The sequence below is a fragment of the Mesoplodon densirostris genome, chromosome 3 (genome assembly GCF_025265405.1).
Source record: "Mesoplodon densirostris isolate mMesDen1 chromosome 3, mMesDen1 primary haplotype, whole genome shotgun sequence".
NCBI lineage: Eukaryota > Metazoa > Chordata > Mammalia > Artiodactyla > Ziphiidae > Mesoplodon > Mesoplodon densirostris.
Genome location: NC_082663.1, coordinates 45,718,075 through 45,735,961, shown reverse-complemented (window position 1 = coordinate 45,735,961; position 17,887 = coordinate 45,718,075).

Below are 17,887 nucleotides of genomic sequence, written 5' to 3'. Positions count from 1 at the left end.
TAAACAGGAAAAGTCCACTAAAGATTGGTCTTCTCTCTGTGCATCCTATGCCCATCGGCTGTCCCCATGATCCTCATGCTGTGTAAAGGGGCCGCGCTCCCGAGAGCAGCACAACAATTTGTATGGTTGGCACATCCTAAGGCTCCACAGTTTGACAGCAAACTGCCAGATGCAAAGTTCCTGTGCTGTCCCATGCCTGAGACCTGAAGCCAGCAACTCACCACACCCTGGTTTCTAAAGCACATCGCTTCCTGCCTTTCTCTACTAGTGACTAATAACAGAAGACAAGGAGGCTTCAGAGGTAACCCATTACATCAAAAGCACCTAAGCCCAAATTAGATCCTTCCAAGCCCTGTGTTCTCCGTTTATGCCCCTAATGCTGGTTTTCAGAGCTAGTGAAGTCAATCAACACAGAGGGATTTCCCAGGCTCTAAGAACAGATATTAGTAACATGAATGTTGCCTTTTGCACCGTGTTAAAGTTCTTGTGAATCAAACTCATCTTCTCTGAAAACACAGCAGAAAGAGTATTCAGCTAGTCACAGGACAGACAATGGAATTCAAGTCGCAGAATGAAAAGTCCTTTGGTAATGTATCTTGGAGAACTCCCAAGTCTAATTCAAAGTTTTGCTTATTTTGACCAGAGATGGGGGTTAGCAATTATCACTTCATCCATTGTACCCTGCATGGATTCCAAAGAAAATAAAGCAAAAATTCAGTACAATTTTTGTTTTCAATCTAGTCTTCTGTGAAAAATAAATAACATGGTATCACAATAGGAATGAGTGTTTCTAGAGATTTTGATTATTTTGGATCCATGGTCTGAAGTCTTTACATTCCACAGGAAGGCTCTCTTAGACTATGAAACCTTCTAATTTGGTGTGACAGACCATACACAGGGAAATCTATCAAAGACCATTATCTAGCTCCTCGGCTTATTTCAAATATATAGATCATTCATTCCTTTTCCCCAGTTCTCCTTATTCCTTGGGTTGATCTCTTTTGACTCAATCAAAATCCATCCAGCAGTTTACCAGACTCTCTCCCAATGACATGTTCGGAAAAGAATTGTGTTAGCTGAACTGCCTCAAATATCTAATGGTTCTGGGTGCTCTAACCATCCCCTCCAGTGATCCTCACAAACTGAGTAAGACTCAGATCCCTTCCCCTTAGCAGCAAGCCCAGTCCTAGGAAAAAATGATACTCTGACATGGTTCCTCTCCTGTGTCCACCCACTGCCATCACCTAAGTTCAAGCCCTCTTGATCTCTCATCTAATCTCTTGCACTAGCTTTCCTGTTTGGAAGATCCACATCTCATTTCTCCCTATTCCAATCTAACCTCCACCACTTTTTTTTTTTTTCTTTTTGCGGTATGCGGGCCTCTCACTGTTGTGGCCTCTCCCGTTGCGGAGCACAGGCTCCGGATGCGCAGGCCCAGCGGCCATGGCTCACGGGCCCAGCCGCTCCGCGGCATATGGGATCCTCCCAGACCGGGGCACGAACCCGTATCCCCTGCATCGGCAGGCAGACTCTTAACCACTGCGCCACCAGGGAGGCCCTCCACCACTTTTTGATTAAACTTTTTAAACTCAGCTCTGATTGTGTCATTGGACTGCACAGAACTGGCCCTGAACACCCCTCCTTCCCTACTGAACTGAAATATGGATTCCTCAACAGCCATTAAGGCCCCACACGACCTAATCCCAATCCACCCTTCTGTCCCCATCCCCCTCTGCCTGTTAAGAGCCAATATAGACTTCCCACAATTTCCTGACACAATTAAGTGTCAGTAAGTATGCTTTCGTGACTACTTATGTGTCCAGAGTTCCCCAATTCAAATCATGCTAAATCAATAAAAGCTAGGTATGACCTAAGAAATGCTATATTCCATTGGTTCTTCACTCTGGCCCATTCTTTCCTTTAAAATCATCCCGACAGTCCATTCTTCCTATGTGGTTGCTTGTTCCTCTGCCTTTGACAATTCTGCTCCCCAATCTAATATTTGAGCTGCCATCTTGGATCTAACAGGTTGCTATGGGTTAAACTGTGTGTCCCCCAAAAAAGATATATTGAAGTCCTAACCCTCAGTACCTCAGAATGCAATCTTATTTGGAAATAGGATCTTTACAGAGGTAATCGAGTTAAAGTGAGGTCATTAGGGTAGGTCTTAACCCAATATGACTGGTGTTCTTCTGAAAAGGTGAAATTTGGACAGGAACAGAATAGCTAGAGGGAGGATGATGTGAAGAAACAGGAAAAGACAGCCATGTGAATGGAGTGATGCATCTACAAGCCAAGGAACACCAAGGATTACCAGAAGACACCAGAAGCTAGGAAAGGCAAGGAAGGATTCTGCCTTAGAGCCATCAGAGGGAGCATGGCCCTGACAACACCTTGACTTCAGACTTCTGGCCTCCAGAACTGTGAGACAATAAATTTCCATTGTTTTAAGCCACCCAATTTTCGGTACTTTGTCACAGCTGCTGTAGGAGACCAATACACAGGTCCCCTCTGTTCTCTTCTTAGGACTTCTGACTACTCACTGCCTCTTCTCCTTTATTTCGCTTAGTGTCACTCTTTCCATACCAGAAACTGGCTACCTCCAGGCTTTATATTCCTCACGTTAATTTTACTATAACTTTACAATGTATATTTATATTTTAAAAGCTACTCCAAAAGTTTTCCCCAACGTGTTTTAAAGAAACATTTAAGTTACCTCCTTAACATCCTAATTCAGACAACACTGGCCCTCCCTTAGGAGGTGCATCACCTCTACATCCTAAGTCACCTTCTGGGAGAGAGAGAGGGCAGCCCATCACACCCCATCACCTGCACCAGCATCTTTAGTGCAACTAATCAGGAGGATTTTCTGGAAAATCAGTAAGTCCAAGACCCCTTGGGAGAACCAACTCACAGTAAGCCCTGGTTTTGTCTAAACCATCCACAAGTAGTATCCTCTGGCTTTCCCAGGATTCCCCCTTGTAACTAGCAATGTCCTAGGATTACTCAAGCATAAACCAAGTGGTTTATTTGTTTGGCAAACATATGCACTCAGTGCCCACGGTGAACAAAGCACTATGCTAGACGCTAAGAGGGAAAAGAAAAGAGGTTGAGTAACGAGACACAATCACTACATGTAAAGCTGCTTATGATGAATGGGAGAAAGACACCCACACAAATACTATGAGGGTTGCAGAGAAAGGGTTAGCATAGAAGCAGCCCTTCTCCAGATCCAAAACTGGACCCCAGCATAGAGTTGCTTTCAAGTCCCACACCAGAGGTACGTGTGGTAAACAAAATAATGCCCCCCAAAAAGAGGTCTACATCCTAATCTCCAACACTTGTGAATGTGTTACCTTACAAGGTAAAAGGGACGTTGAAGTTGTGGTTAAGTTAAGGATATTGAGCTGGGAAAATTATCCTGGATTATCTGCATGGGCCCAAAGGAGTCACAAGCGTGCTTACAATGCAAAGAGGGAAGCAGAAGAGCTAAAGCCAGAAGAAGAAGCTGTGATGACGGAAGCAGAGTCAGAGAGACAGAGGTGAGAAGATGCTACACTGCTGGCTTTGAAGATGCAAGAAGGGGCCACAAGCCATGGGATGCAGACAGCCTCTAGAAGTTGAAAAAGGCAAGGAAACAGATTCTTGCTTTAGAGCCTCCAAAGAAACACAGCCCTGCTGACCCATTTTGGACTTCTGACCTCTGAAACTATAAAATGACAAATCTGTGTTGCTTTAAGCCACTAAGTAGCTTGTTACAGCAGCAATAGGAAATTGATACACAGGGTTTTCCTGGGGACAGGATGGTGGGCTGAATGACAAGTATGTTTTTCAACCTGCCCAACTACCGGCCCACTCTAGCCCTTGGCCCTAAATACCAGGGAATCTCTAAGAGCTCTCCAACTGCCCCAGGTCCTGAGGAATGGGACAAGGTCCCCCTGTGACCTGCTCATGTCAGTCAGCATTTGTTCCAACCCCTGCGCTGCCACCATTGGAACACATGGCCTGAACTAAAGGATGTTGATATAAAGAGAGCCGTAATTTATTGACTATCTGTCCCACAGTGGGTATTCTGCTATGCCCGCCATATATAATATCTCTAATTTTCCCAATTACTCTACAGGGTGAGTGGTTATATTCCCATTTTAAAAATGAAAAAAACTGGGCATTAAAGAGGCAATATGAGTTACCCTAAGTTGCAGAGATTTGAGCCCTAGTTTATCTGACTCTAAAGTCCATTCCTTTCTGCCTCTACCCTAATGTTTCGGAGGTGCCTAAAATGATGATCCCCTATGTTTGCATCATTCCAGTGCCTCAGGTTTCACTATCTTGTGTAACAGATGAGTAGTAACTCAATTTCACTAACTCCTGTTCCCACCTGAATGGCACAAGCCCTCCAGCCTCCTATCAGTCTCACCAGTTTTCTCCGATAGGGCCCAGGGCATGTCTCCTGGGCTCACAAATAGCCCTCACCATCCTATTCCTCTTGGAAAGCCCTGGGAAGACAGTGACTCAAGTCTGACGTAGTTGCCAGTGTCAATGTTGTCTGACGGCATGATGCCTGAGGCAGGGCTGCCTCTGCCTTCCCAGCAGCCCTCACCAAGCTGAAGCCACGCTGAACTCTGTGCTGAGGCTCGGAGAAGAGCTTTCTCCCTGCTCTGTGCATTGAGCCCCAAAGCAACACCGCTTGAACCTCTAGGTCTCACAAAGTCCCTCCCAAAACAAGCCCATCATCGGCCTGCAGCCCTCTCTCTATAAAACTCCCTTTCATAAATAGAGCTGCAGTGAACGTTTTGGTACATGACTCTTTTTGAATTATGGCTTTCTCAGGGTATATGCCCAGTAGTGGGATGGCTGGGTCATATGGTAGTTCTATTTGTAGTTTTTTAAGGAACCTCCATACTGTTCTCCATAGTGGCTGTACCAATTCACATTCCCACCAACAGTGCAAGAGGGTTCCCTTTTCTCCACACCCCCTCCAGCATTTATTGTTTCTAGATTTTTTGATGATGGCCATTCTGACTGGTGTGAGACGATATCTCATTGTAGTTTGATTTGCATTTCTCTAATGATTAATGATGTTGAGGAATGGACTTGAGGACACCGGGAGGGGGAAGGGTAAGCTGTGACAAAGTGAGAGAGTGGCATGGACATATATACGCTACCAAACGTAAAATAGATAGCTAGTGGGAAGCAGCCGCATAGCACAGGGAGATCAGCTCAGTGCTTTGTGACCACCTAGAGGGGTGGGATAGGGAGGGTGGGAGGGAGGGAGACGCAAGAGGGAAGAGATATGGGCACATATGTGTATGTATAACTGATTCACTTTGTTATAAAGCAGAAACTAACACACCATTGTAAAGCACTTATACTCCAATAAAGATGTAAAAGAAAAAAAAAACAACAAAAAAAACTCCTTTTCATTTGCTTATCACACGCCTCACCACTCTCCCTCCTGCCCTCCTCTTCATAGACCCCTACCTTCCCTTATCCATCAACTGACCCAATCCCTGCCGATGGGTTGCCAGAGCCACCCTGGCATAACAAACACTGAGACATGTGGATCATCTGAACCCTGGGTCAGAGCAAACTGGAATGAACCCAAACGTGTAGACAGTGTGTGAAAGTTACATGCATTTCACATCCATTGTCACACTTGGTCTTCACAGTAATTCTCGGAGGAAGTGATGTCATCCTCTCGTTATAGAAGAAAAACCTAAGACTTGAAAAGTGAAGGGGTTTGTCCAATGATGCTAATCAATGGAGGAGCCAGGACTGAATTCAAGGCTGGTTCCACCAGTGCTGGTTCCACTCCACCACCCGCGGAGAAGGTAGAGGCCCTGGGATGGCAAGCCTAGTGGAGACCCTGAGAACTGACACTGCCCTTGGGCTTGAGCAGACCACTGGGGGCTTCAGAGACAGCATGGCTCCTCGAGAGAAAAGCTGTAAATCAACCCTCTCCTCCTCCAAGAACAATAAGCGTGCCTGTCTCCCCAGGACAAGCAGGCATTCAAGGAGAGAGAGAGCAGCTCGGCCAAGGAAAACCTGCTGTGCGCGTGGAAGGAATATGACGAGAGAAGCTTTTCCCTTTCTGTAGGAGACCAGCCACAGGGGTCATCTATCTCCCCCAAAGCGTAAACTAGACAAGCCAGAAAGGGCCCGGACCCAACTGAGCAAAGAAACTTAAGAAAAAAAGAAAAAACGATAAAATTGTGGGCTAGGACTTTTATAAGTTAAAAAAAACTTTTTGGCTCTCCATTCAGGCTAAAGGCTTGTTTTCCATGTTCACTAAAATAGACCATGGCCAAGATAATAAATATATAAAGAATAAAACTTTATCTGGAGTCTGCAGGCTTCCTCCAAATTATACTCAGTGTGGTGAGGTATGAAGAGCCCTTTACATAAACTCTTGTGGTTTAAGCTTCTCCAAGGAAACCATGTCCCAAGTCTGACTGATACTCTGCTCTTTTAGTCACAAAGACAAGACTGAGGTCCCAGAAGTGCCAGGTGGAAGAGGGGAAGCAAAAGGGTTTCTCAGCCTCCAGTGGGAGCAAGAGTTGAGGACAATCCAGTCTCTTGTAAACGCCCCTCTAGAAAAGCCAAGGGGTGTGTGAAGACCACATTCTGAAGCAGGGGCTGCGTGACTGAATTTGAATTTCAGGACAAAATGTGCAGTTCAAGAGAAGAGCAGGCAGGGACTTTCCTGGTGGCACAGTGGTTAGGACTCTGCGCTCCCAATGCAGGGGACCCGGGTTCAATTCCTGGTCAAGGAACTAGACCCCACATGCATGCTGCAACTAAGAGTTGGCGTGCCACAACTAAGGAGCCAGTGAGCCACAACTAAGGAGCCTGCCTGCCGCAACCAAATAAATAAATTAATTAAAATATTTGTAAAAAATAGGTTTCAAAAGTTCAAAAAAAAGAGAAGAGCAGGTATTTTCCTCAGCATGGCCTTTACCACATCTATGGGATTATCACAGGACACATGTGAACCCCCAGAACACCCCACTGTAACCCTCCCTCCTCTTGGTCCCGTTGGCGAAGGAAGTGGGTTCTAGATTGGACATTCCATGAATGTTTTATTCACTGCTGTGTGCCCAGGACTTAGAAGAGCTCATGGCAGATTGCAGGTGCTCAATAAATAAATATTGAAAGTATGGATGAATAAGGATATCAGCGAACTCACATCATTCCCCTATGCTCCCCCCTTCCCCCGTTTCTCAATAATCCAAGTAGCAGTTAGAGCCAATTTAGGATCCCACACAGCTTAACAGCCAAGAGGAACTTTTTTTTTAATTGAAATATAGTTGATTTACAATGTTGTGTTAGTTTCAGGTATACAGCAAAGTGATTCAGTTTTATAGATATATAATTCTTTTTTCAGATTCTTTTCCATTATAGGTTATTACAAGATACTGAATATAGTTCCCTGTGCTATACAGTAAAACCTTGTTGTCCACCTATTTTATATATAGTAATGTGTATACGATAATCCCAAACTCCTAATTTATCCTTCCCTACCCCCTTCTCCTTTGGTGACTGTAAGTTTGCTTTCTATGTCTGTGAGTCTATTTCTGTTTTGTAAATAATTTCATTTGTATTGTATTTCTAGATTCCACACGTAAGTGATATCATATGATATTTGTCATTCTCTGTCTGACTTACTTCACTTAGTATGATAATCCCTAGGTTCATCCATGCTGCTGCAAATGTCAATGCTTCATTCTTTTTTATGGCTGAGTAATATTCCATTGTATATATGTACCACATCTTCTTTATCCATTCCTCTGTCGATGGACGCTTAGGTTGCTTCCATGTCTTGGCTATTGTAAATAGCACTGATATGAACATTGGGGTGTATGTACCTTTTCGAATTACAGTTTTCTCTGGATATATGCCCAGGAGTGGGATTTCTGAATCATATGGTAGCTTTTAGTTTTTTAAGGAATTTCCATACTGTTTTCCATAGTGGTTGTACCAACTTACATTCCCACCAACAGTGTAGGAGGGTTCTCTTTTCTCCACACCCTCTCCAGCATTTATTGTTTGTAGACTTTTTGATGATGGCCATTCTGACCTGTTTGAGGTGATACTTCATTGTAGCTTTTATTTGCATTTCTCTAATAATTAGCAGTGTTGAGCATCTTTTCATGTGCCTGTTGGTCATCTGCATGTCTCCTTTGGAGAAATGTCTATTTAGGTCTTCTGCCTATTTTTTGATTGGGTTGTAGGTTTTTCTGATGTTGAATTGGATGAGCTGTTTGTATATATTGGAAATTAATCCCTTGTTGTTCCCATCATTTGCAAATATTTTCTCCCAGTACATAGGTTGTTTTTTAAGAGGAACTTTAAAAGGATGATTTGATTCATAAAATGCAACCTCTCTGAAATGCTTTGAGGCTACCAACTCAACCCAGAAGAACCAAAAGCTCAACAACTATGGAACCAAACTTCCTGGCCAATAAGTTTCTCCATTGTTCTAAGGGTATTATTTGATTTTTGATACATCAAGCTGATAGAATCTGCTTCCATCAAAATGTTCCAAGTGGTATTGATTATTGATACTCCTAGAGCAACCCACCAATTAAAAAAAAAAAGTAGCCTCTTTGAATTTACCTGTTTGTGCCCTTCATCATTCCCCCGGTCCTGGTGGTTAAAATCTTGATGCCCACACTAATGCCACTGTTTCTCCTTAGGCCAAATGCAGTTGACCCAGGCTGTCTGGCCTTTCCTTTGTATTGCCTCTCATTCATTCCGACATTTGTGGTACTTGTCTACCTGATCTGGCTGCTCTCCAGACTCACCCTTCCACCCATCTAACAATCCCAACTGAATTTATGTTCAAAAAAAGAAAATCTGAGCCCTATTACCTCTCAAACTTATCTCCTGACTATTCACACGCAGAGAGCCTGTTGTGGTCACCATAGACTTTGGGTTGTCCCCAAACACACCAGGTACCTTTCTACACATAGCGGATACATTTAGGTCTATGCTACCCTCCCTGCCATGACTGTCCCCTCACTTCCTCTTTACTCATCAATGTCACATTTATGTGAGGAAATTGGAAAAAGGTTAGGACTTGAAGTCACATACTAGCTGCGTGGTCTTAGGAAGGTTATTCAGCTGTGCTAAGCATCAGTTTCCTGACGCTGTAAAATTAGAATAGTGAAAATCATTATAATACATAGCAGGCTTGTTGTGGGAATTAAAGCCCCATTATAAATTCTGAGTACAGTGCCAGCCACTCAGTAGGATACACAGGTTGTTCACCTCATTCTCTTTTTTTAAGTCTCTGCTTCCTTATCCATAAAATGAGGATACTAATAACATCCTCCTTGAAGGATTTTGTAGTGACCACATGGGACTTTTTACCACCTTTTCTTCCGAGGCTGACATACAGGAGCCCGCACCCGGATACCTTCCCCAAGTGCCTAGGTCTGCGGCCACATCTGCTGCCTGGATGATTCCACAGGAATTTAGCATAGACAGTCTTGAGATTTGGGGTTGCAGTTGTGCCGGGCTTTGTTTTGGCTTTCTCATCTATTCTCACCTTTCTCATCTGACTGAAAGCCCCTGAGCCAGGAATTATGTCTCCTAGCAGCTCAGGTTCCATGGATCCTTACACACAGAAGGGAGTCAATCTTACTGCCCACGCCTGCTGCTGCTGCTGGGGATGCCGATGTGGGTGGAAAGTCCAAGGGGCACCAGCTCTGGCTAAGTGTCCTTCTATCTCGGAGGCCCCAAAACCTGTTGGAGACTGCTTTTCCTTCTCACGCATGAAGTGGGAACCATTCTGCCAGATACTGCTGAGAAATGAGATCAGCAGAAGAAACAAGGGAAGAATCTGTTTATCGCTCTGCTCACCCATCAGTACATTCCATACGTGCACGATAAACCCTTTCTTCTTCCCTGGAGAAGGAAGGTGCAGGAGGAGATACAGGTCCTGACACTGCAGAGCTGCTTCTTGTTTTGAGGGAGTACATCTCCTTGAGGGCTGCCCTGGCTCCAAAGCTTAATGAGGGCTTTAACGACCCCCTTGGAACTCAAACACTCAGGGTGATACCTGCTCAGGTCCCAAAGAGCTATCATTTCAGCAGTCACACAGAGTTAAGCTATCTCCCCTGTGCACTATTTTTTTTTTTTTTTTTTTTTTTGGTACGTGGGCCTCTCACTGCTGTGACCTCTCCCGTTGCAGAGCACAGGCTCCGGATGTGCAGGCCCAGCGGCTATGGCTCACGGGCCCAGCCGCTCCGTGGCACGTGCGACCCTCCCAGACCGGGGCACAAACCTGCGTCCCCTGCATCGGAGGGTGGACCCTCAACCACTGCGCCAGCAGGGAAGCCCTCCCCTGCACTATTTTTACATCTGCCCGGTACAATTTTCTGCTCACTCCCTACTCAACAGGCCACCCAGGATTTTCTTGTCTGGGAGCTGCGGCCTCTCTCTCAAACACCCTGGATTTAAATTAAGCAACATTCCCTCTACCTCCCATTTTTTCAGAACCGGCTCTTCCTTGACATCGATGAGAACCAGTTGAGAGTCAGGTTGGTAAACTCTAATGTCCATGTCCATCTCTCCCCATCATTCACCTTCACCACCTGCCACAGAGCTGAATGAACGAGGAACTGATAGCTTTCAGGCAACATGAGATCCAAGGGCAAAAATGCCCACGTGTGTACATTAGAAGTCAATTAAGTTGTTCTCAGTGTTTCCTTCTCTCTCAAATAAGTAGGATTAGAGAAATCCTACAAAACTTGTATGAAGTTTCATTGTGGGAAATCTTCACTTGCATGAAGATTTTATCTACTAATGAGCTGGGACTAAGAAGTATATAGCGAAAGTTCCAGAAGGCAAGAAACCTGAGTCCTGCTCTCGTAAATAAATGTGGAGGGGCAACCTCCGGCAAGTCTCAGTTGCTTCTTGCTCCACACCTTCATCATCTTACCTCATTTACTGAGTGCAAAGGGCAACAGCTTCCTTGCCTGATAGAAGGGGCCTAGATCAGGTGATCTCTTAAGCTGCCTTACAGCTCTGGAGTCTGTAGTTGGCTTGGGAATAGCGGGAATAATGGAATGTTACAGAAGCTCTAAAGCAATGATTCTCAGCTGGGGTTAGCAGAGGGGTGAGAATCTTGGTTGCCATATGGGGAGGAGGGGGCATGTGGATGGACAGCGTGCTACTGATATCTAGTGGGTGTGGATACAGCTAAACAGGGGATAATACACAGACAGCCCCTGAACAAAGACTCACTGGGCCCAAAATGTCAATAGTCCTGAGGTTGATATACCTAAATTAATCAAACCAGGATTGGGGGGAAAGCTGGTGAAATGAGTGTTGGAGTCCCAACATGCTTCTACCCTGAAGTGAGCCAAACTTATTATGAAGGTATAAACCTGGAGGTGGGGGAGGGGGAAAATCTTGTGCTTCAGAGAAGAGAAGGGCACCATTTATATGCACAGAAGTCAAGAAGTTTCTGCTAAAGGGGGGATGGATCCAGACAGGGAAAACACTGAGTCCTGAATCCCAATTTTCCTTCCCTAGGAAGTGATGGGACTCTTCGTGTAAGCAAAGGAAAACCTGTCAGGATACTCTAGAGTCCCTCATGGGGAGGGTTGAGAGCTGGAAGCAGGGCAGGCTGGGGGGCAATCAGGAAGACCTGCCTCCACTCAGTGTCCATATTGTCCCAGCTCATGGGCAGCATTCCAGTTAGCTAAGCCATGAGGCCCAAGAGCAAACACAGACACACCAAACCGAAAGCCTGCCAGTGGAAACAGGAGGGGGTTCTCTGCAAGGGGATCCTCTTGATCCGTGGACTCAGTCTCTCCATCCTCCTTTCATCAGCACCTTCTTCAACTTACTGGCCAGTTGCTCCAGAACAGAGGTGATACCCATGGGTGCCAACTCATGCCCATAGGTGAAGTCTGGTTGCAGAAACCTGGCAATGGGTGTAGCAACTTCCGCAGCACAGAAAATAAAATTCACAGAGATGAATTTTCCTCACTGTGATGCTTCAGGTGGCCAGGTCCCTCCAGCATCTCCCCAGTCCACTAGATCACTACAAACATCATCTAAAAGCACGAGCCCCTGAGCTGAACATATGGGAGGATGAATCTAACTGCATCCAGGAGGATGTGACAGGACCCAAACAAACATAGCCATCCTTTTTAGAGTAACTACTAGGCTGGAATAGTCCTCTTCTCAGTCAAGGATGAGTAAACAAAAAACAAAACAAAAAACATAGGGACCATGAAAGTATTCTGCAGCATGAAAGAAAGAGGTAGACACAGCACAAAAGAGGTAGAAGAAAGCAACGTGGTAGTAAATCTTTAAATAGAAAGATTTACTGTTTAAAAAAAAATGTAGACAGCAGTTGCTTTCTTTGTTAATAAAATTAACACAAACTCTTAATTTTAAGAAATAAAAGGATGAAAGGACTAGACATAAAAAAAGTTAAAAAGAAGCCTGCAGAGTTAAGAAAAGGATGCAATAAAAATACTGCAGCAGAATTTAAATCAATCTTTAAAAGAGCAGCATTGAGAATGCAGAAACTTAAATCATAGGTAGAAGATAAACAAGAATTTTACCCAGATGCAGAGCATAATGACAAAGAGAAGAAAAATACTGAAAGGGGTAAGAATTTGTATGGGTGATGAAAGCACCCCAATACAAGGATGATTAGTTCTCTTTCACAAGAGACCAGCACAAGTAAATTAGAAGTAATATTATTAAAAGAATGTCAAAGAAGAGTGTTTCCAGGAATTGAATAAGGATTACCTCGACCAAAAGAGTATGGTGGTAACTGACACCTGAGGCCAGGTCATAGAAATGCCACGCGTTTTCTGCCTTGCTCTTGGAACCCAGATGCCACGCTGTGACAAAGGTAGCAGCCGCATGGAAAGGCCACGTGCAGGTGTTTCGGCTGATCACTCCAACTTAACGTCCCAGCCACAGGCAGGGTTAAATGCCAGACATGTGAGTGAGCCTTCAGATAGCTCCAGCCCCCAGCCAGCAGGTCACCTCCAGCTTTCAAATGCCCCCGAATGACAGTGTGTGAGGCAAGATGAGCTGCCCCTGCCAAGCCCCGGCCAAGCTGCAAGTTCATGAGCAAACTCAGTGATGATTGTTCTTTTAAGCTGCTCTGTTTAGGGGGTTTATCACTCAATGGTAGACAACTTAAACCAACCAATAGCTTCCCAACCGAAAGGAGTTCAAACAGATATTAAGCACAGTGGCTCCTGCACAGTGACTTGCCGTGACTGCCTCAGAAAGGAGATGTGAGCAACGTGGGGAGGTGGGGGGAGCAGGGGGTCCATCTGGGGATTCAGATTCGTGTCCTTCCCCCCCACCCCCTTCGTATCACGGAAGAGGCTGCCATTGAGCTGCTCTGGGCCCCGAGGACGCTAAATCTCCGGAGCATCTCTCCCAAACGCCTGTGTGGTTATCTAAGAAACTCCCTGGCATTATCCTAGGGGTTGAAAGATCTTTTAGACAAGTTCTGTACACACAGACACACACAACACCGCAAAGTTATTTATGTGACTAACAAAGACATCCTGGGAGAGTCCTTTTCCAATGGATCCAGGAGCCACTTAGTTGGGATAAACAAGGGGGGTTGTCCTATGATACCTAAACCAGCTTTGAACTGAGGCAAACTGCAACTCCCCAAGATGCTGGGGGAAGAGAGGGGCAATGCCAAGCACTGGGGGATCTGAATCTTCTTGGCAACCGATACCCCATTCCTTGTGGTTCCCAAAGTCTTCCTTCACTGCTTCCTGTGGACAGTGACTCCCCACCTGCCTTGGGCCACCTCCACCAGTAGGACCTGGGGCAGAGCCCAGGAGCTGGTAAGAAACGCTTCCAGGCAGCCCCACCTCCAGTCCCATCTGGGCTGACTCATGCCTAACGTGCTCCCTCTGAGAGCGAGACCCGCTGTGTAAGACACACGACACCACCATGTGACTTGGAGGCTGGGAGCAGGGAAAAGGAAAGCGCTGAACCCTTATAAAACAAAAACAAGGGGTTTAACACACAGTGGCCAAGTATACTAAGTTTATTCCTGCCCACCACGTGGCCGCACACAGCCCACTGAAAACAGAGGTGTCCCCTTTACGGCAGACAATGAACTTCAGTGGAACTTAAAACCGAGGTAGAAGAGAAACAAAATTTGCCCGTGGGGCTCGGCAAACAAGGCAGGGGGAGTGGAGGAGACCCTCACCAGCCTTTCTGCTCTCAGGCCCCAGGATCACGTCTGCACCCGGCCCCGCTCCCCTCTAGGCAAACCGCAGGGCCAGGCCTGGTCCCCGTCACCATCACTCTCTGTGCTCCCCTCAGCCTGTGGACCGGGAGAGTCTTCACCACCTTTTCCTGACTGAGCATGATGACAAATGCGGAGGGCTGCTTTCATTTAAGAGTCTTATAGCAAATTCTAGGAGGAAACTGGCAGAGGGCCTCAATGACAATCAACAAAGGAGAGTAACAGACATCTAGAAATCTTACCGAGTTTTAACATCTCAGGAGGAGGTGGACCTGGGGCAGGGCTGCCTGGGAGGGATTGGCCGAGTCCTCCCTGAGGGCTCACACAGGAACAAGCGCCGAGTAGTGGATCATCCTCCAACCGCCTTCTCTTCTCTGCTCTGCCGCTTCCTCTGAAGCTTCATCATGGTCTTCACTGGCAGATGACAAAAAAAAAAATATATATATATATATATAAAGTAATATTTTTGGATAATGCACCCACAAGAAACCATTGTTCACTTAATCCTTCCCACTTTACATGTCAGGTTGGTATAATTTGAAACCCCAAGGACTTATCATCTGGATGATCACCAGGCTGGAGGATTTTCCTGCTCTTTCTAATCCTCTCTTTTTTTCCCCCTCTGCTGCCTCTAGCCAAGAACATCTTTTTCTTCCCCAAGACAGCAACATAATTTTTTGAGCCTCTACTCTCCTTGGCTTTTAGTCTCCCATGCCCTGGTACTCTCCACCCAGAGTCCTACCAGCCCCTCTTCCCATGTCCTGCATAACAGACTTCACTTCATACCACCAGGGATTCCTGGGTCCCCCAGACCTTCAGTGGTGCCATTATATGGAGCCTCCACTTGCACCCATGTGCTCTCAGGAAGGTCTCAGGATTAGCTAAGGATTGAATTAGCTAAGAATACCCACAGCCTGTAACACGGAGAGAAATAATGGTAAAGCATTCAACCATCAGCTATGATCCTAACAGAGGCTTTGCATCCAGTGAGTGAATTCGTCTGCCTGCTGTAGAAAAAAAGGAATGATTATAGCTAACACTTAATAGTTCTTTCTATATGCCAGGCACTGTTCTAAGCATTTTACATACATTAACTCATTTTGATCCTGATACCTACCCTGTGAGGTTATGGTTATCCCCATTTTACAGAAAAGAATTTGGGGCACAGAGAGATAAAGCAACTTGCATGTAAGTCTCCCAGCTATAAATGGCAGAACCAGGATTCAAATTGGGGCAATCTAGCTCCTGAGTCTGAACTCTTAGCCATTATGCCATACTGCCAATAAGACCTAGAAGAGAAGGATCTGGAGAAAACCCAAGATCACCCTTCATAGTAGAAAGTACAATAAATAGAGTCAGAAATCAGCAGTGGTACAAAATAGCCACGTGATGTGTGACAAAATATTTAACTCCCTCCACTTAAGTATCTTTGTCTGTAAAATAGGAAGAACTACACTAACTCTCAGGATAAATGTGAGGATTAAATAAGAGCATATGGGCATAAAGGAAAGGTGTTTTAGCAATTGCACTCCATTGCTTAATAAGAGAGGCCAAAAATAACAGATGTGGGCTTCCCTGGTGGTGCAGTGGTTGAGAGTCCACCTGCCGATGCAGGGGACACGGGTTTGTGCCCTGGTCCGGGAGGATCCCACATGCCGCGGAGCAGCTGGGCCCATGAGCCATGGCCACTGAACCTGCGCTTCCAGAGCCTGTGCTCCACAACGGGAGAGGCCAAAACAGTGAAAGGTCTGCGTACTGCAAAAATAAATAAATAAATAACAGATGCTTCAACAAGATAAAAATTTCTTTAGCTCATGAACTAAAAAAAAAAAAAAGAGGTGGAGGTAGGTAGTCCTCAGCTGGTACTACAGCTCAACACTATCGTTAGGGATCCAGATACCTATCTTTCTCTACAACCCTTTGCACCACCCTCAAGGTTGCCTCATGATACAAGATGGCTGCTGCAACTCCAGCCATCATGTCTACTTTCCAGGGGAAGTGGGGAGTTAAAGATTTTTTAAAGCCTACATTAGTTGATTGTCTCCCTTTTAAGGCACTCTCCCAGAATTCCCAGCCAACAACTTCTTACACTTCTTTAGTTGGAACTTAGTCACGTGACCATATCTAGCAGCCAAAGAAGCTGGGAAATATGGCCTCATTACGGAGTATACTGCCACCTGAATGAAATCAGGGTTCTGGTACTAAACAAAAAGGGGATATGAAAATTGGTTGGGCAAAAGCAGTCTCTGGCCATAGAAGGGCTCTAAATTTTATTGAGTATCGACTCCCTGCCATACAATTCACATAAATTCTTTTCATTTAATCCTCATAGTAACCCAGAAAGATTTGAAAGTTATCATTACATTTACAGATAAATAAATGGGATCAGAGAAAATAAGCAAGCCAGCCCCACACACAGGGAAACATTTAAACCAGATCTAACTTCAAAACTTGAAATCTATCCACAACCATTCAGCCTTCAAAGTTCCCTCCAAGGAAAAACATTTTGCCAAAGTTCAAACACCACGCACATCTTCCAGACTTCTGTTGTATCAATACTTTAAATTATCTCTCAATTTCTTCCCTGGAGAATGTGAAGGAGTAACTTCAACTACATTGTAAGAACTACAGAAATAGAGCTGCACACCATTTCAGTTGGTAACATTCATGAACACACACACACACACACGTGTTCCAGTTACTGATGTATCCATACTTTAAGAGCATTTCCTGGCCTCTCTCTCCACAGGCCTAAAATGGCGTTTGTGCGGAAAGCAAACAATCAATGTGATTAATACCTAGGCTGCAAGTTCCAGCCCCCTTTCCTGCAGCCACAGATTGTTTATATCAGAAAGAAAAGATAAGCTTTATGTTTTCTATCCTTTTGATCAGTTCTGAAAGGAGGTACGGCAGAGAACACAGACGCACCACATCAGAGCCTGTGACTGCATGCGCACGCTGCATCCAATCCAGAAGTCAGAGTGCTGGAAGAGGGAGGAGGTGCAATGCAAGGGAGGGAGTAGCCATGTCTAAGCAGTTGGGAACAGGCTCTTCAGCACTTTGTGCTCAGTCTCAATAGAAGCTTCCATGCGTTTCGCTTCCCTGCCTAAATGGAAGACAATCCCAATTTGCACAACTGGGCATAAACTGTTGCTGTTACAGTCTCTTCCTACAAAGTGTCCCTCAGGACATGTAGACTCACTCCTGAAGGTGGGACCCTCGTGCTTTGCAGGCATCCAGCACCTCAAGACAAAAGCCTTTTCAAGTGCCCTAACATACTACTCCCCAGCCCCAAAGCGGCACGTACTGTGGAAGAATTCAGGTCTTGTCTTCCTTATCAGAGACGCACATATGATCTATTAGGATGCTTTCCTGAGAGCTGATTTTGAGAAGGGAGAATGGGGACAACACAGAGGTGGACAAAGGCAGCCTGGTGCTTCACGGTGAACTTCTTCACCTTTCCAGTTTTTCTTTCAGATTAATCTGAAAATTTTTCATACATTTAACACAGCTTTTCTGAAGGAAAGAGAGTTTTGATGACTGAAGAAAGAGGTAAAAAGAAAAGGCTGGGAAGGGGATGGTATTTTCAAAGTACTGAAAGCATGAGGAAGGGGGCAGGGTGAAGGAGACAAA